This window comes from Polistes fuscatus, unplaced genomic scaffold, assembly GCF_010416935.1.
Source record: "Polistes fuscatus isolate 324 unplaced genomic scaffold, CU_Pfus_HIC Scaffold7, whole genome shotgun sequence".
In the NCBI taxonomy this organism is placed as follows: domain Eukaryota; kingdom Metazoa; phylum Arthropoda; class Insecta; order Hymenoptera; family Vespidae; genus Polistes; species Polistes fuscatus.
Genome location: NW_025113151.1, coordinates 3,096,351 through 3,121,017, shown reverse-complemented (window position 1 = coordinate 3,121,017; position 24,667 = coordinate 3,096,351). Strand labels below are relative to the sequence as shown.

The 24,667-nt window shown below is 31.4% G+C and overlaps 2 protein-coding genes across 5 annotated transcripts in view; one reads left to right on the top strand and one right to left on the bottom strand.

Moving 5' to 3' along the window:
• LOC122524367 (teneurin-m) overlaps window positions 1–24,667 on the top strand; it is a 735,394-nt gene that overhangs the window by 47,476 nt on the left and 663,251 nt on the right. The gene's annotated exons all lie outside the window — the stretch shown is intronic.
• Window positions 1–24,667, bottom strand: part of LOC122524226 — a 128,736-nt gene that overhangs the window by 100,199 nt on the left and 3,870 nt on the right. The window lies entirely within an intron of this gene.

Here is a 24,667-nt window from a genome sequence, read left to right as displayed (position 1 = left end):
ACATTTTTAATTTTTAGAATATAAAAGAAAATATATAAACGAATTATAATATCATCTGTTGCATTTATGCTAACTCCATATTATTTTTAAATTAATAGAATGTATGCAAAATCGATTAAATGGAATAATAAATCTTAGAATTAGTCTTATAAAATACAAAAAAAAATTCGTATAAAATATTACGATTCATGATTCATTTTGAACAATTTAAATTACGAATTACATTTTAAGTAAGAAATAAATAAACTGATAGGTTACTTTACCATCATTTCTAATATTATTTGTGTTCTACCAATTGTTCTAATCAGCGTTTACATTCTTGGGTGCACTAAAGATAAAAGACTATGATTAGAGCACGTCTGTATCCATTAGAAACGTGCTTCTATAGGTTTTAACGTTAACAAGCTTGGAACGTTAAGTATTTCAAAAAGAAAAATATCGTTCTATGTCGATGAATTTTCGAAAGAGGAATTTAACGAGACCACCCATAATTTCTCGACAGAAATATCAGTGCCTCGGAGAATTTCCAACTGTAGACACGAACGTCTTACAGAAATATCAGTTTATCTTGTATATGAATGTATGTGTGTGTATATATGTATGTATGTATGCATGTGTATTCCTAGTCGGTGTGTCTTTTCTCTGTCTCTCGAGTGCATCTATTCTCAGAACGTAAAGACTCTTACTCACGCACGCAAACGAATGAACGAGCATATGAAGTAGTAGAGTAACAGAATGACTGCAATGAGAACAGACCATGAGGAAGGAATACCACGATAAAACGATGGACGACGTTCAAGATTGCCCACCCACATCTATTCGTCTTTTCTAATGGCTTTGACAAAAGATCATTCTCTAAGAATTCGTAATAATATTTCAAGATAAAGAAAATAATTAGACAAGAGGTAATTGTAATTGTTTAATCTTTTTCAATTGCAGGAATAAAATTGATGGAAAAGTATTGTAATATGAAAGATTATAACAAAAATGTTTGTCTAAATATTACTTTATTTGTTAATTCTTCATTTAATGGAATTAATTAATATTTGAGCACTTAACGGAATACGTTGATTTTTCTATTATTTCATGTTAATTTTTTATAGGTATGAAATATCAAATATGAAACAGCAAATTTTGGAAAATGTTAATTAATTAAAATAAATATTAAGAGATATTAACTGTATCTTTGTTTATTATATTTTTCCTGTTTTAAAAAAAAGAGAATAGAAAAAAGAATTTTAAAGATATTTTTGAAAAATATCATCTTATACAATGGAATGTTTTACATCTAATAAAAATATATATTTACTTATACGTTCACAGTAAATGCATATGATTTAATATTCTTGTAATTTTAACTTAATGAAATGTACAAGTATACTGAATATTTTTCTTATATATATATTTAAATAATATTTTTTATAAATTATATATACTTTTCCTAGAATTGGGAGTATTAAAAAAATGATTAAACCACTTATCAAAATGTTATAAAGCCTTGAAGTATGACCAAATTGAATATCATGTAATTAAGTTAATGATCAATTAAATTATGCATTACCGAGTATATGTCGCATCCCTAACACTTAAACACACACGTTATCTACATGCGCAAATGCTTCAATGTTGTTTGATTATTATATCGATTTTATATACGAATATTACGACGGGAGCATGTTCGATGGTGAACACATAATTACCTATCTTAAAACAAACCTATAATAATTCATAATTTAACAAAAAAAAAAAAAAAGAAAGAAAAACTTTAAATACACTTTAAATATTTTTAACACGAATTAAAATAAATTTATACGTTATTTTGACGATCAAATTAAAAAAAAAGGAAGCAAAAAGGGAAGAAATTATTTATTATATCAATTTTTTTTTTTTACGTAGAAAGAATGAGACATAATTTCGAAACATTGAGTATACACTATATAAGAGATACATTACGTTATCATTTCTTTTGTTATATTTCGTTTTTTCATTTTCCTCGAGCATATCGACAAAGACGTGTTGTAAGCATTTGGCCGATGTAAAAAAATGAGTTCGAATAGCCGAAGGGCGTTTGTTTGTTTGCCTTTTCGTAAAGCAATATACCACTGTAGTTGTAGTTTGTTGTCTCGACTAACGCGCTGCACCGGAGCTTCGATACGTGTTTCGAAAAACAACTTTGGTTGTTCGAGATGAAGTTCAAAAAGTTCTTTCTTCCCTTTGGGTAAATAAAAATCACTTTATCGTTTAAGATTCTTATATTCGAAAACATAACCGAAGGGCTGTTGCTTTAAGTACTATTTATTGAAAAAACAATAATGGATATTATCTTTCTGTAAATCATTTTTTATGAACTGTTTGTAATGGTTAATATATTTATACCATATAATACAATTATAATATGTTGAATATAATTGATATAAGTATTTCATTTTATTCATTTCTAAAGAAAATTTTATACTAAATTTTTTACTTTCTTTTTTTCTAATACTTTAAATGAACATTATTTTATATTTCTTAATCGTAAAAATTATTTTCCGAAAAATCTAATACTTATCATAAAAATGTAAGTGCATAAATGCAGCAGATTTTAATACATAAATATTTCAACAACGTCTTTTTCTTCATTATAGAAAAAAAATAAAATTCTAAAAAAAAAAAGTTAGACTATGTTTTTATAATAATTATATACATTAGACATTTCATTATATCAAAATTAATATTTTTACATGAATATTATAATACTTTATATTTATTGGAAAAATGCAAATTCATAGATGCTAATAAAATAAATATGTATCTGATTAGATGTAAAACATTTCGTTACGTAAGGGTACATATTGTATAAAAATAAGGTTACAAAAGGCTTAATATGAAATACGTCTTTTTTAGTTGATAAAAAAGAAAAATTTACAAAAAGTAGATCTATGATCTCGGAGCACGTATACACACACACACACACATACATATATCAGTAACGACGTAACGTATGCCGTGGTACGTGCCTGACCCAATTAACGAAATTGCTATTGTAATTAAACGTACAAAACATCTCGGCAGGTTAATGAAAGGTGACGGCATGTCAGCAAAAGAGAAACTAAAGAGAAAAAAGTGAATAAAAGTTGAAGGAAAAGAGAGAGAGAGAGAGAGAGACAAGAAAGACGAAGTCAACGAACGTGACTGAACTCCCACGTGATTGCCCATATAATTATAAACGAAAAAAGCCCGTGGTATTTTATGTAAAAAGAAAGAAAAAAGACCAAAGAAGTTAACAAAAAAAAGAAAAAGGTATCGTATCGTTACGTTATGTTACGTTCCTTTTCATCGTCTTATCACCAGCCCTGCTAACACCATTTTCGATTCTTTTTTCTTCTTTCCTTTCTATTCGAGAGGAATAGAAAAAGAAAATAAATACAAAAAAAAGAAAAAAAAAAAGAAAAGCATGGGGTGGAAAACTCGGACTCGCTCGTCTTGCATTTTTCCGCATTTTCAAAGGTTCGTAAACGTAATGAATATGCTAACCGTACTGGGAAAATTCGCATTCTAGCGTTACAGTGCAACTTTTCTCCCTCTTTCTCTTTATCTTTCTCGTTTCTAGTCCATCAGTGTGTGTGTGTGTGTGTGTGTGTGTGTGTTATTTTCTCTCTTTTTCTTTCTCACATTTTCATCTTTCTTCTTTTTTTTTTAGTATATGTGTCTATGTATGCGTTATATATTTTTCATTTTGTTTCTTCTATTCTCTCTTTTTCTATCTCATACACATATACACCCACATACGTACAAAACGTATATTCGCTTATAGGGATATACTCATATACACACATATATATATATGTATATTATTTTTTTGTTCTTTTTCTTTTCTTTTGCACAAAATGAGTAACAGAAGAGACTAACGAGGCAAAAGACTTTTTCACTAACGAACGTAGCTTTGACTTTCGTACAGTTCTTCAAACCATTCCTATAGGTTTATTTATACATGTCAACGAAATGTTATCGATGCATATACGCGTATATATATATATATATATATATATGTATTAAATTTATAAATATAAATATAAAATATATAGTCATTGATATGTATATACGTACATATATGCACGTATTTACAGCGAGCTACGTTATATGAAATTCTCGAGCAAAGATTACGTGTAAGAATTTGCATGCATTTTCTCTGAAGGGATATTCATCGACGCTTGGCTATCAACTTTCATTTAAACATTCAAGTATATACGTACGTATATTTTAAATATATTTACGTGCATTTAATCTTTCCTAATCTCGATATTTATTTTAGAAATATAAAATAGAATTTGGTTGGTAAACATAATTAAAAACTTATAGTATCAGATATTATCAATTATCCAAAAACACACTCACGCGCGAAAACATTTTATTCGGAATTATTTTTACACTTTTTTAAGAGGACTTTTTAATACTGATTCATTGATTTAAAGTAAATAGAAATAAAATTAACGTTACGATGAACATTTTTGTAGTGAAACTTCTTAGACGATGGTAACCATAAAATTTTAGGAAAAGAAATGAAAAGACTGAGATTGACTGGATGCATTAGTGTAAGTGTGTGATGTGTGTATGTGTGTGTATGATATACGACGATCGATATTTATTACGAGATGAGTTTGTTTATGAAAGGATGAATGTGTAGAGATGTGACATACTTACTTCGAGAATGTTGCACGTATCTTCAATAATTATTAATTAATCTAAAAAAACTGTATTACGCAGTTTAAAAGCACGGAATATAAGTTTAATGTACCTTCCTCTTCGAGATCCACTGTAAGACTGTTTCTTCTGATCTCTATGAAAGTCAGTTTAAATTCTTCTATTGATTGTTGTTTACACGACTTTCCGAAGGCCACATAGTATAACGATAATAATATGCGCAATAGATAGAATTTTCTGTTACGGAAAGTCACATAAACAACATTGAATAAAAGTACTTTCACGTAGGACAAACGAGTCAGTTTATTGTTTGATTTCGAAGAGGACGGTGCGTAGAATTTATACTCCGTGCTTCTGAACTACAATATACATTTTCTTCGATTAATTAACAACCAATTAAGGTACATTTAATTTTTTAATATACTCTACATATATTTAGGATTGTTTTAATTAAAATACATTTGTTTTAACGTTTCTGATCAGACATACCGATGTGTTGAACATTTTTATCTTTTAAAATATTGTTTAATATTCGAAGTATATTAATAGATTTGTAATTTTTCGACAAATGTATTTAATCGATATTGAAATAACAGCAAAAAGCGAGGAATGACTAATTGTAAGGCATGAAAAAAATCAAATATTCTTCCTGTTTTTACAATTATACCATCATATACGATTTTAAAGTACGGCCGTTTCCAATAGATTATTTCCATATTTGTTTAATTCACTCGTTACAAATTATCCTAATTAAATATCTAATTAAGGAATACTAATGTATTTATTACTAAAATGTTTTTTCATCCTAAGCACACTACATCAATAATTTTCAAGCATAACGATGTACCATTTTTAGTGACACTCACTGTATATATACATATATGAATCAATTGATTATTTTTCACATGTTAATAACAGTTTCATTTTTATATAGCACGTTATTTTTTCTTTTTTTAAAAAAATAAGAATCAAATGACTCGTCACGTATCGTAAAAGACACGTGTTTTTTTTCTTCATCCCGAAACGTAATGCGGATGTCTTCGAACGTGTTTTACCCCCTTTTCCTCCCCCCTTCCCTTACTCCTATTCTATCTTTCTCTTTTTCACGTTGAACACGTATTCTTGTTTGCACACGTACCGATAGCACACGACAAAGGTATAGAATCATAAAGAATATTCGACAAAAATATTTCTTTCAGGTTGTATCAATCCAACATAACACTCGAATACTTTTTTCTAATATTATATTTCGTGAAGAGAAAATGCTTTTGCGTGCATGCGTGCGTGCGTGCGTGCGTGCGTATGCAATGCAGTTTTTTTTTATTTTTTAAAGGGAAAAAAATAAAAGAAAACCCCCAGAAAAAAAAACAAGGAAAGAAACGTAAAGGTCGAGAAGAAGGTGGATAAAATACTCTGAGGTTATTCGTGAGATCTCAACATTGTTTGCTTAGGATGCGAAGGAAAAACTTGGGAACGTTAAAAGCCGCGAAAAGACTTTTTCCTCGAAGACGTTAAACGTACTCTTCGACGTTTAATACGCACGCGTTTTTCCGTCTTCTCTCTATATTTCTAACTTACTTACTATCCTTATCCTTTTTCTTGTTCCTTGAAAGAAAAGAATGAAACTAATGTAAGGAAAAAAAAGGGAGAAAAGACAAGGAAAACGGTTAAGGGTAATGCGTGTCCTAGCCCTTCTACCATGGTCAATATTTTCATTATTTCACCCCCCCATCCCAGAGGGTACAAGGAAGGAAGGAAATGCGTCTTCTTCGACAAAGTGAGGATGTATTATATTATTTTTTCCTTTTTTTTTGTCTTGCTACCTTCCTTTTCTCTCTTTTATTTTTTATTTTTTTGTTTTTTTATTTTCTTCTATTCTTTTTTTTTTTTTTCACAACTCGTCCCGAGGGAATTCCTTTTCTCGACACGACTTTACGCTACTTTGCTACGCGCATCGTCGTAAACGTGGAATGGGGAAAAGTGTTCGCGTTGAACGTGAAAAAATACTATGCGGAGTTATCGTTTTCGATCATCGTCAGATTCCATGTATTATATAATATATGTTATGTACCAAAGTGTATACTTATCGTGTTATAAAGGGTTTGTTAAAAACCTTGTAAAACTTCTATATCCTACGAATTTTTATATTTGGTAAAGGATTTTTGATGAAAATAATACGAGTAAATATTTACTCGTATAGAATATATATATATATATTTATTCTATTCGATATTTTTAATATATATGTATCATGCTTTGTTAATGAGTTTATCTATTTGTGAATAAATTTATTTCGAGTATCTTAAAAAACTTATTTTAAGTATTGTAAAAAACTTATTAAACTAATTTTTCAAAAATTTTATTAACATTTTTTGATTGTTAATGGTAAAATGCATAATTTTTATATCAGTATATATAGAATTAATATAGTATTAGGATTGTAGGATTTACAGTTATTCTGAAGATACCAGAAATATTGAATTTATTTCATTAAAATTACGATTGCGGGGATAGTCATATAAATTAATTACATTTAAAAATGATATTCTTTTATTTTTACCGGATTATTGAAGATTTTAATAAAATTGTAATATTAGATCATATTGGATGGATTCATTTATTATACGATGATATTATACGATAATTATAATATAGTGGCTTAAATAAAAAAAAGGTTGAAATAATAAATTTGATGATTTACTTTTAACATACTTTAATTATAATCTAGATAAAAATTCATACAATTAATTGTTGGAATATTTTTACCTAACCCATTGTCATAATTATCAGCGTTCGAAACATATACTATACTTTATGATTTATTTAAAATTGGCTTTAATTTTATAATAGGACAAAAAATTTATAAAATTATTTAGTTTTGTTTATCAAATCCAGAAATCAATACATAAATATAACCAAACGTGCATTCAATAATTATTAATTTTTAATAAAACAAATGGTAATAAAGTAAAAATAGTAATGTATTAATTTGTAGAGACTAATTTGGACTCTCAAAATAATAAATCATTTAGAGATAGTAAAAAAAGATTTTTTCCCCTTTCTTAATGTCACAGTTTCTCAAGTCCCTCGTCATTCGTTAAGATCCTCCAGATGCTTATTTCTCTCTCTCTCTCTCTCTCTCTCTCTTTCTCTGTTTATCTTTATTTCTCATTTTAAACATTTTACGAGCTATAGCTCGGCAAAAGGCAAAAGACGAAATGTTTTCTCTAAATATTATCCCACTCCAAACGATTTTCAGAAACCATCATCCGTGCTACGAGATCGTCTCGTTGGTTTCACGAAGTCACACAGACGTTAAATCGTTTAACTCGCTCAAGCTCTTTTAAAGAGCAAACAGAACACGTGAGCTTCTAACATGAAACATAACTTTCCTGTTTTTTTTCACTTCCTTGTTTTTCGAAACAAACGATACTGTGATTTGATACCATCACGTAAACGTATACATTCGATTTAGAAGAAAAATTTATTGACCTTATTTCAAATTATTTATCTCACTTTTTTTCTTCTCATTACTATTATTAATTAATCATCGTAAAAGGAAGTATTTAAATAGTACTGTAATATTTTATATATTTAAAAATATTCTACTAACGTACACACTTGTACGAATTTTTTCACGAGTGTATCATCTAATTATATTATTAATTAATTAATTAAATTATTAATATATTTATTTTGAGAGTTTCAATGAAAATGTACAAACCTATACGAATCTTTCTACAAATATCATCCAAAATTATATTATAAATTAATTAATTAGATTAATAATATATTTATTCTTAGTTTTCCAATAAAAACATTTAACAACTAAGAATGATCATTAATAATAAAATAACTTTTACGATATTCCTATTAGTGTTGTAGTAAGTATCAATTATCATTAATAATCATTAGAAAATGAATGTTATCGCGTATCCATAATATTTCACACCAAGCAGTGGTTTTAGTAGTGCCCACAGAGGAGTAAGAGGAACACCAATAGAAATAGCAACAGCAGGCGGAAAAGCGAACGTAGAACGGATAATCCGCAATCTACGGCTTATAGCAATTGAGTGTGGTAATAGCGTTGTTATGCATTTGATATAAAGCCTCGTTTCGTTGGGGGTCCGCGTACGTTATGCCATACCTGCACCATCCACCTTGTAGATTATCAAAACTAGCTACGTTATGTACTAAAGCCTGCGATCTCACTAAAACGTTCTTATCCTTTATACACCTACGTAAATATATATGAGTGTATGTATTATATACGTGTTAAAATATATAGAATATGTATATATGTATATAGAAATGTATATACCTGATATGTACATATGTAGGACGCGCAAATGTGTAATCCAATATCAGAAGTGTATAACTTGGCGGTGTGGGTGGTTCTACATACCGGGTGGTCCTGTCCATTTGGATGGTATATGCTCAAGGTTTTCTGGAATTCCTGCACGTGTGTGTTCGACCTGTAAGCATGGATATAAGCACAAATAGCGTAGGTGCCAACCGATTAGAAAAGGTATAGTAAGGAATGCGAATGATACGATGGTGTACCTAGAATGGATATCAGAATCGTGCTCGAGTTTGTTGTTCGATTCGAAAACTTGTTTTAATAGATTTTTATTATTCTTTAGTTTCTATTACCTTGTTGGTTTAATCGAAATAGTACTATTTTTGTTCTATCTGTGATTTATAATACAATTGATAGTATTCGTCTTGCTTATAAAATGATAATAGGATTCTTGTGAATAATTTTTTGTATTTATTCGTAATGATTATGTTTTAGAAATATAAATAAAAATTTTATAATAAAATATTTGTATGTAAAAAAATATTCTTTTTTTTTCTGTCATTATAAAATTATTTGCCAGGTATATTATAAATCTCAGAATATCTATAATTAATAATCCAATTTAATATAATTTTATAAAAGAATTTAGTATATATTGTAAATATTGTATAGTATCATATATATATAGTAAAATATTTGTGCAAAGAAGATATTTCTTTTCTATATAGAATTATTTACAAATATACTGGAAAAATATTTCAACATTCTGTGGTATCTCCAATTATTTTGCGTCCGTGCATTTATGCGTATCCATTACGATGCGTATAAAAATATAAAATCAAGAATGTTCTCCGGGTAGAAGGGCTTAACAGGCAATCGAACCATTCCTTCTTGGCTTGTTCCCTTAGTGTGATAAACATCGGAACGTATTGTTACCATCTTGTCTTATCTTCGCTGACCAACCAGAAAGTACGACTCTAAACGAGTAAAATTCTTGGACAGTAAAGAAGACAATGAATACGAGCGTGTTCCTCGGAACAAGAGTATAATTTACAGGAAAGAGAGAGAGAGAGAGAGAGAATGAAATGAGAGAGAAAGAAAGCCCACCCATTGTGAAAACTTCAATTATTAGTAATCAAAAGAACGAAGATGATAATGAACATTGGGTTTGAACGAAATATACTAGGTTAAAATTTCGTCACAATAGAGTAAGCATAAGATGAAAACTTATAAAGTATTACAAATTGAAGAGATAATGAGGTATGGATGATAATAATTTGGCAGGTATACAAATTAATACAAGGAAGAATCTTGGTTAACGTTCTGAATGATTAAAAGCGGTAAAGTAATGAGTAAAAGGATCAGCTGCTAGAATATCGACCGTTTTCTCTCTCTCTCTCTCTTTCTCTTTCTCTCTCTCTGTCTTTATTTCTCCCGCAGGCTGACGAACTCGCGAGAAAGTAAATTCTTTGAAATTTTACACCTGTGGCTCTTTGGACAAAAACGAGACTTCTTCGTCGAAATGTTAATCGAGTCTTTTTTTATTCCCCGTCGTTTCTTTTATCATTTCAACTCAACACTTACCGTAGTTAATAATCTTGCGACGAATTATTGCGGAATTATAACAAAAAATCACGTTAATTCGTATTAGATATAAGAGAAAAGAAAATATGAGTATTTAGTTTGACCAATGAATGAAGTCTAATTTAACAAAAATAAGTATCAACGAATTTTGACAATTATCAATGATTCAAAAGTACAAACATTTTACTGTTTCGTCGATATCTCGGATATTAATTAACACTGTTTGCTATCTTATTTTAATTGAAAAAAACCATCGCCATTACTTATGGTTATTTGTTACAGTAATTTTATACAAAATTTGTTATGCATTTTATATAAACGTTTCACATAAGTATGATAAAAATAATCTTATATCCTAGCATTGCAAATTAACGGTCAAAAATATCTTATATTCAAAAATAATCATAATTATTATCAATTATTTACTACTATTATTTTCTTATATGAAAATTAACAAATAAATAAATCCAAGCGGATAATAGAAAATCTACGTACGACGTATTATTCGTCTAACTGTAAAAAAATAAAATGCCATTGAATTCGTATTAATTAAGAAGAAAATAAAAAAAAATATATATATAGTAAAGTCCCTCGGTAAGTTATCTACATCGGTGGTGGAAGAAAATTCGGCAGAATTCACTGCCGCGGAAGTAGGTTTACTGGTGGAAAAGTTCTCTCGAACTCAAGAACCCTACCCTCCCCCTCCCCCGCCTTACCCCCCGTCCTCCTGTCGACAATCCTCGAAGGCGGGAAAATGCGAAAACTTTTCGTTCGGACTTCCAACCTCGCCCGGCGCGATATTAATTAACATCGCAGACTTCCCTCTCTTTCTGTCTCTCTCCCTCTCTCTCACTCACTCTCTATCCATCTCTGTCCTTGTCTTGCCTGTTCGTTCATCCCTCATCCCTTGTGTCCTCGAAACTCGACCAGAATTCTCTTCGACGTCTCAGACTACCCTTGTACGCCAATTCCACCTTACCTACCCCCTGACTCTCTCACCACCTTATCATCTTCTCACCCTAACCCCTTCTCAAACCCCAACCCTTTAAATCACAATCCCCTCCTTCCTCCTATTCCACCTACTCCCCACCCAATTTCAGCCCTTTTCCTTCGATCTCCTCTTCACTTCTCCTCCGTCTAGTCTTTTGATTACCAAAACTTCGATGCTCGTCCATCGGATAGAAGAGGGGGACGATAATTAAAGTGTTCTACCGATAATAGTTATCAACGTTGTGCCTAACTTTTGGTGGTGGATGCAGTTGTCAACTATAAATTCGTAAAGGTGTGTACCCACGAGTCCTCAGCACAGACAGAAGGTGTCTTTCATTTCTCTTGCTGTCTTGCTTACTTCTTGCTTGTTTGTTTGTTTGTTTGTTCGTTTGTTTTCTTTATCCCTGAATTTCTTAGAAATGATTTCTTGTAGTTTGTTCATAGCAAATCACAGACACGATGACTCTCTAGGAACAAATTTAAACGAATTCTAAGATTCAACTCCACCTTTTTGAAGATTTCACGTTTTCATAGTTCTTGAAAACGTCTCGAGTGTCGAGTTAGATAAGGGATAAGTCTAACGTAAGTTTCGAGTGTGAACTATTTTGAATTTACGATTGAAATTTTATCCTTTGGACGTTTCGAGATTATCGTGATTATCGATAGGGTCTACTACTTTTGTTTTTGTTTTCGTTATTTTTAATAGGATTAATCAAAGAAATTATTCTTTATTTTTATTAATATTTTAATATTAAAATGAAAAAGAAATTTGTTAAAATTGATATTATTTTTTTTTAAAGAGAATCAATTTATTCTATTGAGATAAAAATTATCAAGGAAATAATATTATTTTATTTTTATTTTAATATTTTGGTAGGGAAAAGAATTTTATTTTAATTTTTATTAATATTTGAATATTAAAGTGAAAACAAATTTTTGTAGGATTGAAATAATCAACAAGAAAAAGAGTCGGCAAATTCTTTTTGGATGAAAATAATCAAAAATTTTTAGTTCCATTTACGTTTATTCGAATATCTTAACGGAAAAGATGTTTCAAGCGTGAAATTATCGATATGCAGAGTCGAAGAGTTCTTTTTGAATAAAAGTTATGAAAGAAATAATTTTTCTTTATTTTTATATTTTTCTTTTTTTATTTTAATATTTAGATGGGAATGTGAAAGATAATTCGAGTGGGTGGGTGTGCTTACTTTGTTTTAGTTGAGAGAAGGAAAATGAGAAAAGGGAGCCATAAAAGCGTTCTGTTTTTAAAACCGACACGCGGTGTTTTGGAATCCTCGACACGAATCGGAGAAGGGATTTTTCTTTCTCTTTTACTCTTTCACTCTTTCTCTCTTTCTCCCTTACATACTTTTTTACTCGTTCTTCTCTTATGACATATGGTAAAACTTTTTGTCAGCTCGAGTTAAAAATGTCCCACGAGCCGACTCGACGAATTTTTCTACGATCAGCGTTAGACGTTTTCGAAACGGCTGACAAATGGACTTTTTGCGATCGTTTTACGAATAAATTATTTCTCCAATGAACGAGTTTAAATATCAAATAGCGATCGATTGATAGCGAATGTTTGTTTCTTTCTTTTTTCAATGTACTGATTTCTTTTTTTTATTCCTTTTTTCTATAGAGATTTTAATAACAAATCGTTAAAGAAATAAAATGTTGCAGAGTAATATTTAAGTAGAATCAATTTTTAGCTGATCGATAATTGAAACTAACATAAAGTTTATTTTTAGGCTACCGGTTAACAATATGATTAAAAGTAAATTGTTGTAAATGGAATTAATTGTTTGTTACGTTACAAATAATTTTCTAATTTTTTATTTTAAATATTTATTTTTAAAACAATTCGAAATGATACATATTTTGATTTTTTTGATTTTATTTATATATATATCGTTGTATAATCTTTCTTCGGTAATTAAATATCCTTAAAAATAATTTATTCATTATTAATTATTATTTTTTAAAATTAATCTTAAATAATTTCATGTTATATTAAAATGTATTTATTATCGGAGGAATATAATCAATAAAAAGTTAATTTTTGTTAAAAATTAATCTTTTACTGCTTGTTGAAAGAAAACCAACACACGCACACACACACACATACATATACACACACGTATAAAAAAGAGCAAAATGTTCGCATTTGATAAGTAAATCGTTGGTCCAAAATTTTCAGTCCAACATTTAAATAACTCAACGCAATATATCCGCTTTGACTATCGAGCTGTCGTCATATCCAATTGAAGAATTCAACGAAAATATCCATTCCGTTAATATTTTCGTTTCGAAGGCCATTGAAAAAAAAAAAAAGAAGAAAGTAATTCAAACGAAAAGCATTATCACATGAACGACGAACACGTTTTTCTCGTGCGATTTCATCGGGTTCGACGAGTTAACGACTCTTGCAGCTGTTGGAACTACGCGATAGAAAAGAAAAGAAACGAAAAGAAAAAGAAAGAGAGAGAGAGAGAGAGAGAAGAAAAATGAACGAGTAGTAGAAGAGTAGAGACAAAAAAGAAAAAAAAAATGACACATCGAGTTAATAAACGAGAATTTGAGTTAACTTAATAAACGTCATCCAGTTCTCGACGCTTAGTATTTGCAAGCAAGGGTTGGTAGTGGTAGCTAGCTCTTAGTAGTTGAATATACGACGGGGGCCCTGTTCCACTTCGCGACGTTAATGTTCCAATTTGTCACGTTCTAAACGTACTCGGATTCGCTAAATTGTTTTATGCGAACGTTTCGAGCTAGTAGAGTAGAGTAGAGTAGAGTATAGAGTACAGTACAGTAGAGGGTAGAGTAGGAAAGGTATGTATTCAACGACAAGGCTATTTTCATTTTCCTACTTCGTAAAGTAGAAAATGGTCGTGAAAGAAAGAAAACGTTAGATCTAAAATAGGGAACGGGACGACGATAAATCATCGAATCGAAGTTTGATAAAGATAATAAACGACGTTATTCGATTGATCGACTTTATGTAATCAGCTTTATCCAAACTGAAGGGCGAAAATGTTATGAAGAAGTTGTGTTTTTTTTTTTCTTTTTTGGAAGCTTCTGAACGTACAAGATATTCCTTTGGGATCCATTAATATTTCAAGAAACGTACAGATACCGATCGCATGAGAACACATTTACTATATATACGTCTTAGGGATAAATTGTTAATAGAAGTTCTTACGAATTTGTTCGCTATTGATAACGAAAGAAGCAGGGATAAGAAACGAACCCTAGCGAGTTGTGTTTGATCGCAATAGGGATGGATATTTTGATATTTTGATATTTCGTTATCGCGTGCTAGCCTTATGGACAGCTAGAATTTGCTGGGCTAAACGAGAAAAAGGTTTTTTTTTTTTTCATACGAACCAACCAACCTCACCACTGTCGGAATCTTATAAATCATAGCGCGTGTGACCGAAGCATCCGTTTTTATCATCGTATGGAAATCTATCGAAGTATATATCCTATGCGTCCTTTTCTTATTTATGATCTATTCCGATCGTAATTCAGTTTACTTCTCAGATTTTTTCTTTTTATTTTATTTTATTATCTTACGACGTTTCTCCACGATATCATAAGCATCGACGTTAAAATACGTAGAAATAAATTTGAACTTACATTAAATCGATATTTATTGTTAGATACCAAAATTTCATTCTTAAGATACAAAAATTTAATCATTTATTTGATTTTTTATTGAAATATTAACAATAGATATATAGATATATTATATCTATTTTATTATTTTTATTATACTATATTATATTAATATTTATTGTTGGATAGAAACATTTCAATATTTGAGATACACAAGTGTAATTACTTATTCTATTGTTATATTAAAAATACTAACAATAGAAAAGACTAGGTATGATTTTGAAAAGGAGGGGTTAATTAGTAACGCAACAATATCGAATGAGAAATTGTAATTAATATCGAATAGAGAAGAGAAATAAGGAAGAAGAATCGATCTATAAGGGAAACACAAATACGTTTCTGGCTTATCGTATTTCCTCCATTAGAAGTGTCCAGTCTCGCGAGGGTGGTCGGTCCGAAAATTGGAGAGGGGTTGACGTCGTTGTAGCTGATATTCGGAATTCTTTGGACAGTCTCGATGGGACATCGGGTCGACAAGGGACGGGTTAATAATACCGTCAGTGAACTGGCTACTCAGACACCGTTAATTAAAGTCGAACTCGAGCTCGGACCTCCACTCGGTGTGCTAGCAAGCAAGCAAGTAAGGACGATGTACTTCGTGGACTACCGGACCCTTTCTCTTCCTGTCTAATTCGTACAACAATGTCTATTATTCAAGTTGGTCTTCGCGTTGCACATATACATATACACACACAGACCCCTCCCCCCCTGCTCGCCAACACACATAGACGCGTGTTCACAAATACGTGCGTTCTCTGAGTTTCCCTCTCTTTCTATAGATACGCGTGTGTCGTGAAATGGAGGGTAGAAGAGGGGTAGAAACTAACACGACTGGTGCAGTGCGTGCTGTACTACCTCGAGAGCAAGTTTACTGGCAAACGCATAACTCCTCAGGCTTACCAAGTTTACCACACGGTGAAAGTACTGCCAGGGAAAGCAAGCCAGTTTCCTCATACTTCCCTCCCTCCCTCCCTCCTACCCCTTCCGCCCTCATTCTCTTTTTTTCTTTCCTACAATTGTCTCTTTTTTTTAGAACTACACGACCACGCGGTCAAATTTACTACTCCTTAACTCTAGCAAGAACCTATGTCTATGGCACGATAATTAATCTATCCTATTAACCATTGATTCATTACCCAAACTTCATATCTTCTTAAATATTCTTTTTGTGGAATCTCACTTTCTCTCTCTCTCTCTATCTCATTGTCTATCCTTATCTTTATCTTCAATTTCGAGAAGGTATACGAGAAAAGTATTCAAAAGAGATTACCATGTTTCATGGGACTCGAAGATCATTTGGTTAAGAAATCGTTCCCTTTAGATCATCGTTGTAATTAACGGATCTTCTTTATCTAACTTACCGAAGCTTATCATTTTTCACGAAAAAAAAAGGGATCCAAAATATTTGCGAGGGGTGGGTCCCTCCTCCTCCTCCTCCTCCCCTTCCTCCTAGTCCTACAAAACTTGACTTCTCCCTCTTTTAACGTTGCGATAGGAAAAGCTTCGTTTATTTTAGAAGTAAATCGCTTCTGATCCATCGAATTATCTCAGAACGTTCGGAACGTTTCCCTTCGTACTATCAACCAGTCCTCGTTTTCATTCCCTTTTCTCCCCCCGACTCTCTTTCCCTCGTTTCTTCGTTTCTCTCTCCGTCACTTTCTCTCCTTCCTTCCCCCCTCCCCCCTCTTTCTCTTCTACGAATGGCGAATAAGTTCCGCTCTTCGCAATCTACAAATATTATTCCAGCTCGGTTCTCGAAAGGCTTGCGTGAAACGCGAAAGACAGAAAAGGATGGTGATTTGAGGGAGTGGGTGAAGGATAAAGGGAGAAGAAGGAAGAAGGATGCTAGAGAGGACGAGTGGTATAAGAGCATCGGTGGGGGAGGTTGGGGGTAGGAGGAGGGTGCTATCGCTATCCTGAAAACTCGTCCAATCGCGAGACTTCGAGCTGGCCGTGCAAACTTTTACCCCCTCGAGGGCTCGAGAGAAAAGTAGGAAGGATGGACTGAAAGAAGAGAAAGGAAAGAAAGAGAATAAGAGAATGAGAGAGAGAGAGAGTGAGAAAGGGTGATAGGGGGGAAACGGGGAGGTAGAAGGGAAAGTTGCATCGGTGGAGAACCGAGAAAAGAGGAAGGGTGGAGGAGGTTAGAATCTGAAGAAAAGGAGAGGCCGGTTGCCGGAGGAAGTTTGCTCTGTAATTACCGTACTGCACAATTAAAATCTTAATCTCGCTCAGCTCAAAAATGGGACAAACTCCCGTAACGTCATCGTTCCGCGGAGAATTCTTTCAGTTTTCTTCGTTTTTTATTTTCTCTTCTCTTTCTCTCTTTTTTTTATTATTATTATTTTTTATTTTTATTTTTAAACCACGAAGAAGACGAAGATGATGTTGGTGTTTCTCTCGCTCTCTCTCTCTCTTTCTTCTTCTTCTTTCATCTCTCTCTCTCTCTCTCCCTCTCTCTCTCTCTTTGCTTTTCTCTTTTTCATTTCCTTTTTTTATTTCTTTCTTTATTTCTTTCTTTTTTTCTTCTTCTTCTTCTTCTTCTTCTTCTTCTTCGCTGATATAACTTCGCTAGTTGTTTCGTTCCCTTCGCTTGTATTCACTCGCGTTTCTCCGTTAATCATCCAACGATTCATTCTTTTCTGAAAGAAATTCGCGAATGCTGAGACTGTATAAAACCGATACGCTAGAGAAGCTTACTTCTATCTTCTTTTATTATTATTGGTATTATTATTGTTATTCTTTTATCAAAGAAATCTTCTTTACTTTCTATATCTTTCTTGATGACACAGTTTCCAGTTTTTCCGAAATATATCTTCATAATATTCGTATTTCTGATTTATTGAATTTGAACTTTAAAACAAGTTATATATTCTTTTTTCACAAAAAATATTATTAGAAAAGTTAATAATTTCGTATTCTTGTTATTGATTAATTTATATCGATTATTATGTAATCAATAAATTTGTATCGTAATTATTTTTCGAATATAAAATAGTATTCTTTATTATACTTCAAATAAGTGTCTCTCGCAAGTAAACATTTAAAAAGAATCATTATCAATAATAAATAAAATAATAATGACAAATAATATATTTTCAGACACTTCTTTCAACTGTAATTAAGAAAAAATATTATATTGCGATATAAAAATGAATAATCAATTAGATTTATTATCGATCAATTTGTATCCATTATAATTCACTAAATAAAATTTTTCTTTTATAACATCTTATATCGAATATAAAAAAAAAAGAAGAAAAGAAAAAGAAAACGTATTCTTTCGTATACTTTTAATAGACATCTTTCAAAAGACATTTTCTTGTAAGTAGGAATTGAGAAAGGTTTATCCAGGATTAATAAGATAACGTTCGTTCGTAATTATGATAAGATAGCGCGAAGAAGATCGGAAAATATCTTTAACGAATTCCGTAGAAATTCTCAATGGTGATACTAGTTGTGGTAGTGGTGGTGGAAATGTTGGTGGCGGTAGTGGTGGTGGTGTAGGTGGATGCGGCTCGTTTCACAAACGAGCAGTGACCCGAGGCACTTTGGAGGCTGGTTTTCAAGACCCTGGGAGTTTCTTAATCTGCTCATAAGTCAGGAGGGTTCCGAGCCAACGAGCGAGGCGTTGCCCCAGGAGTGCGATTCTGCTTTTCAACTAAGCTCGTATTACGGCCCTGGAGTCGCTAGGAGCATCACCTTCGGCCTACGATCTCCTCCAACGCTGACGTGATTTTTCACCGATGATCCTCGAAGATAATTGGGAAAGACTTTTCTTTTCTATCCTATTCCATATCTTTTTTATTACATTTTATTTTTATTATTTTTTTTTTTTTTTACTTATTGCTACTTAATTTCTCGATGATTCTTTTCTTTCTTTTTTTTTTTATGCAATTTTAACACACGTTTATCTTTTAAATTTCATCATTATTATTATTATTATTTTTAAATTATTAATTTATTTTTATTTGGATTATCGATAAATATTTTATAGAATTTATTTGCAATTGATTTGAATTATTTTTTCTTGTTTTTTTTTAATGTTTTTTACTTCCATTTTATGACATTTGTTTTTAAATTTCATTTATTTTCTTCATTATTATTATTTTATTTATTATTTTGTTTATTATTTCATCTCTCGTTCATTATTATATTTTATTATTTTTTTTTATATAATTTTAGAAAAAACATTAAAAAAAAAAGAATATTTTAATTATTATTCAATCATCAATTCGTTATCAGTTATCTTGACGTATACAATTTATACATCATTCGAATAAAAATCTAAATAAATTGATTTATTCTATTACAATTTCTTTATACAAAATCTTCTCGAAGTAAATTGATAAGCGTAAAAGCCATAAAGAAGAGATTACAGGTGATGTATAAAAATAAAAAAATAAGAAAAAAGACGAAAATACATTTCCTACCGCGATTTCTTTTTATTTCACGTTACGTACTTCTTCTTCTTCTTCTTCTTCTTCTTCGAGAGAGAGAGAGAGAGAGAGAGAGAGAGATCTCTTCAAAGAGATCTTCCGAAATAAAAAAAGTAAAAATTAAAAAACATAAAAAAAGAGAATAAAAATACCTAGAAAGAGAGAAACATAAGGAGTTGTACTTCTTCTTTTCGTCGTTCATCCCTTCTAGCAACATAAGCTCGAGAAAGAGATAGGGAGACATTTACTTCGACGTCTAGAAAAGGAAAGTTCACCTTACTTTATCCAGCTCACTTTTAATATCGCACACTCCCCACCAACCCCCGCCCCTCGTCCGCCAGAATGTTTCTTACTATAATCCTCCGAGCCAGCTTTCTTACTTAAAATGCAAATATCGGCCAGGCATGGTCCTTGTCTTTTTTCCCCGTTCTCGTCTCTTAGTCTTAGTCGTTGAGAAAAAGATAAAGGGTGGAACGAGGGGAGGGGTAGGTATGGAAATAGAAATAGAACGATCGGGGTGTGGATAAAAAAATTCGCTGAAAACGAAAGCGTCACGCATTCCCATTTTGGAAGGAAAACTGCGGTTCTTACTTGTCGTCGTTTTTATCATACTTTTCCATTTATCCGTTCTAACCTAAACATCCCTCTCTTTCCCTCATCTTGAACCCTTACTCATTTCGATCATTCCCTATATTATCATTTTTTTTTTTAACTATTAGTTTTACCGATCGCGTTATGTTCTCGTATAATTGAATATTAATTCAATTATATAATATTGTATTGGGATATCGTGTTGTTTGTATATTAATTGTGCAAATAATTTCTTACTATTGTTTCACTTTTTTTTCCTTTTTTTCTTTTTTTTATTAGAAAAAATTATTCGATTGCTCGATATAAGTTTTAGTGCAGATTTTTAATGAATTATATTAACAAATGTGTTTTGTTTTCTTTTTTTTCGCAAAAATTAATGGAATTTAAAGTAAAACAACGTGGAACTGATACAAAAAAAAAATAAATCAAACGACTATCTTTCTTTGCGTTATCATTCGTACAAATGTTAATTTTTACAAGGTTAACACGTTCAATGCAGAGCCATTAACGTTTTGATTCATTAAATAAATATGTAAGCGTGTACCACCGATGTTACACACGACCTGAATACAAAGTTTAAAGTATACCATCGATAGTACACGTGACACGGAATGCGTTAATTATATTTTATTTGAATAGATTATAATGTAAATTTAATATACATGATTAAAATAAATCAAACTCTCGTTATAAAAGAATCGTGAAACTCGTATAGGAAAATTCGCATTAGAATTTCATAGCGTTAAGGATGGACGAGACGGTTCCGATACAAATGGTGCAGCGCATCGTCCATCCAGGTCCTTTTAACCCCTTGTAAGTTAACGTTGGGGTAACTGCAAAGCACCGGCCGAGAGAGTCTGTTGTTCTGGCAGCGGTTGTTGGCTCACTAACTGCACGAGCAGCCGCCTCTCTCGCAAATTACCTCCAATTTACCACTAAAGTTGCACCGGAGCTCTACTGTCCTCCTTTCAAATCCTAGATATCCTCCCGTTCTTACGCACACACTAATACAAACACAAAAACACACACAACATAAACAAACTCTCTTGCACACATAAGCATATACGTACACGTACTTCTTCTATTCTCTTTCTTTCTATCTTTTTTTTTCTCGTTCTCTCTTTTCCCTTCAACCCTCCCCTCCCCCCCGTCCTCTCACCCTTTCCCACACTTTTTTGAATTCTGCTTTTGCACGAAACTACTCCTTCGTTCTCTAAGTATTTCCGACCGGTTTAAATTATTGCCTACTGTTCTTATGCTAATTGCTTCTTTTGCGCTTATCTCACTTCCATTCTTAAACACGAGGACTGCCTTCTAAGGAGAGACATTTCTCCGAGCCACTAATTATCTACCTTAAAGTTCGCCCAGTCGGGTTACGCGAGACAAGATCTCTCTCTCTCTCTTTCTTTACGATTTCTTTTTTTTTCCGTTGAAATAAATAGAAACATCTTATCGAACTTGAACCTAAACACTTGGAACCATGCGTTCTCGCGAATCATGGGTATTTGTGCAAGTATACTTGTGTGTGTGTGTGTGTGTTTGGAAAAAGATCGAAAGGGAAAAAGAGATAGGAGTTATGGGGGAAGAGTGATGGTGTGAGTTAGAGTTGAAGGAGAAGGAAAAGGAGAACTCGAAAACCGATGGAAGTACCAGTATGCAAATGTCCAGTCTCTCTTTCTCTCTCTCTCTCTCTCTCTCTCACTCGGCAATCTGCTTAACTTCCCGTCTCAGAATTTCTCGACTTTCTCGTGGAAGCTTATGTAAAGTCGAGCGTCTATTAATAATGTATTAAGTAATTATAAATACGGGAAAGAAGAAGAAGAAGAAGAAGTAGAAGAAGAAGAAGAAGAAGTAGGGTGAGACGTCGCGCGTCAAGTGTACTATGAGTTTTATTGCTCCTAGCACGAGAAGAAAGGAATAACTCTGACTTGGACGATCTGACATTTTTATTTTAAACATTACTCCCTTTTTTCTTTCAATTTTATTTTTACGATTATTGTCACTATTTCGTAATCGTTGATTATATTATGTCATTAAGTATGAAACGTCTCATTATTCTGGATACTTTCAATTTTAAATCGGACATTTCACGTGTTTAATTAGTAAATATATTTCTACTTTTAACTATTCTACAAATTTATTCTAAAATGATATTCTTCTAACTTTTATTTATGTTTTATCGTGAGAAATCGAAATTGGAAAATGTCGAGATTAACGTGATCGTTTGGTATAAGTCAGAAGTATTAGTGTTTAAAAATGAACTAAAATATTCAATTTTTCATCGAATTATTTGGTATCGTGTTGACAAGCGACCATCTTTAATTTCATCTCCACGAATTCTTCGAATTTGTATTTTTAATTACATTCAGATTGTCCAAGCTAATACTGATTTATTAATTATTGATTATTTAATTTGCCATTATTATTATTTTATTATTTATTAGAAATGCACATAATATCGACTTTTGAATTCATTATGTAATATTCGTTAACCATTAAAATCGGTAAAAGAGGTAAAACGATATGAAGGAACTATTCAGCATAAATCCCTGGGCAAATCTCTAAATTCTTTTTGGAATTACCGGGCGTAGATTTTAGTCGACGAAGCTTTTAGTGGAACTAAACTTTCGTTCTTGCGTTTGGAACCTACTCGACCGTTAATTGGAACAACTTAGATGAACGAGTGATTCGATATTAATATCATTATGACTCTTTGCCCTACTTACATCCCTAAACGTACCATTTTCTCTATTATGCTAACGAACATTTTCAACTAGTTTAATAACTCATAACATCGTATTCTAATCTATAAGATTATCTCCAAATATTTTGCAAAATTTAAGCATCGTTAAAAAATAAAAATTGTTATATTATTTCCTTGACGAGTACAATCATTTTCAAAATATATTTTTTCAAAACTTAACGTGTTGCGTAAAAATAAAAAAATAATCCATTAATTTTCGCGTAGAAATTGTTTAAGGAATTTTTAGAATTTTTTTTCTTTAACCTTTACAAAGTAAACGTTAGTTTGCTTATCATTTATTCTTTCGATATTTCTTCCTCGAGATTCGATTGTTGTTTAGATTCAATTTGTAAAGGCTATTTTTATAATTGGGTAAATACCATGTAGATACTAACGTTCGTTCTTTTACGTTTACTATCTCTCACTTCCTCTCTCTCTCTCTCTCTCTCTCTCATTCTCTTGCGAATCTGCATTTATGTACATACGTACGATAGTGTACGTATATTTACATAAATGTTTGTGCGTAACGGTGAACTAACATGCAGGTATCTGCATACACATCTAATGAAGTATAAAGCGCACTTACCGTTACCGTTATTCACAATATCCGTGTATCTGTTCAATCATAATATTAATTGCAATTATAATTATTAACATATGTATATACTATGCGGGTATTTGTTATTAATTTCGTGATAAATCGTCTACTGGAAAAATTATTATTAACACGTGGTCTTAATAATGTTAATGAAGATAAATTTCACGAATTTTGAAACTCCCTTCGAACGAATATAATTTATTCTAACCGTTTATTTATGCGAAACACGAGTTACATAGATAGAAAATATTATACATTTATTTTACGTTCTCGAAACTAAATTCACCGAGCGTATTGATTAAGCTGATGAACAAAATCTTTCTCGGTATTTGCAAATTTACACACATATTTTCCTACTATTATTTATTCAATCTCAGAATTAATTAACTTTAACATTAAAATACATTTGGTCGTTTGGAATATAATTTCGTTTTCTCGTTTTTTTATGTTAATAAAAAACAAGCAAAATTTAACGAAAATCCTGATTTCGATTTCTCATTTCTCGTGCGCGATACAAAAAAAAAAATTAAACTACTCGACGAATCAAAACACAAGAAGTTCTGTCTGAAGTGTCTGTTGTTAGAATGTAAAATGATTTTAAGATTTAGAGTATAGTTAGGTATCAGTAAACCCTACTTACGAAATCATTCTACGAAAAAATGAAATTACTTTCGAACAATCCAACGTATACGCATTCGTTACAAATAATCAAGAAAAAAAAATACAGAAACAACAAAGCTTTAAATAATATTAAACAATAGTTAATTAATTTATGCTATTACATTAATAACACATCAATTTGTGTATACATAATAATTCAATAAGTCGAGTAAGAGAGATAGGTAAATACAGAGATGAAATGCGAACAGGTAGAACAGATACACGAATACATTTATCTCTCTCATGAATACGTCATACCTATAATTTAGATTAGAACAATCAAGTTAAAGATTGATATTTAGAACAATGCAACTTATTTAGTGAACTAAATATTCCAAGAAAAATTCCTATATACAGGATACTACAATCACACTGGAGTTGATTTCACAATTATAAATAAT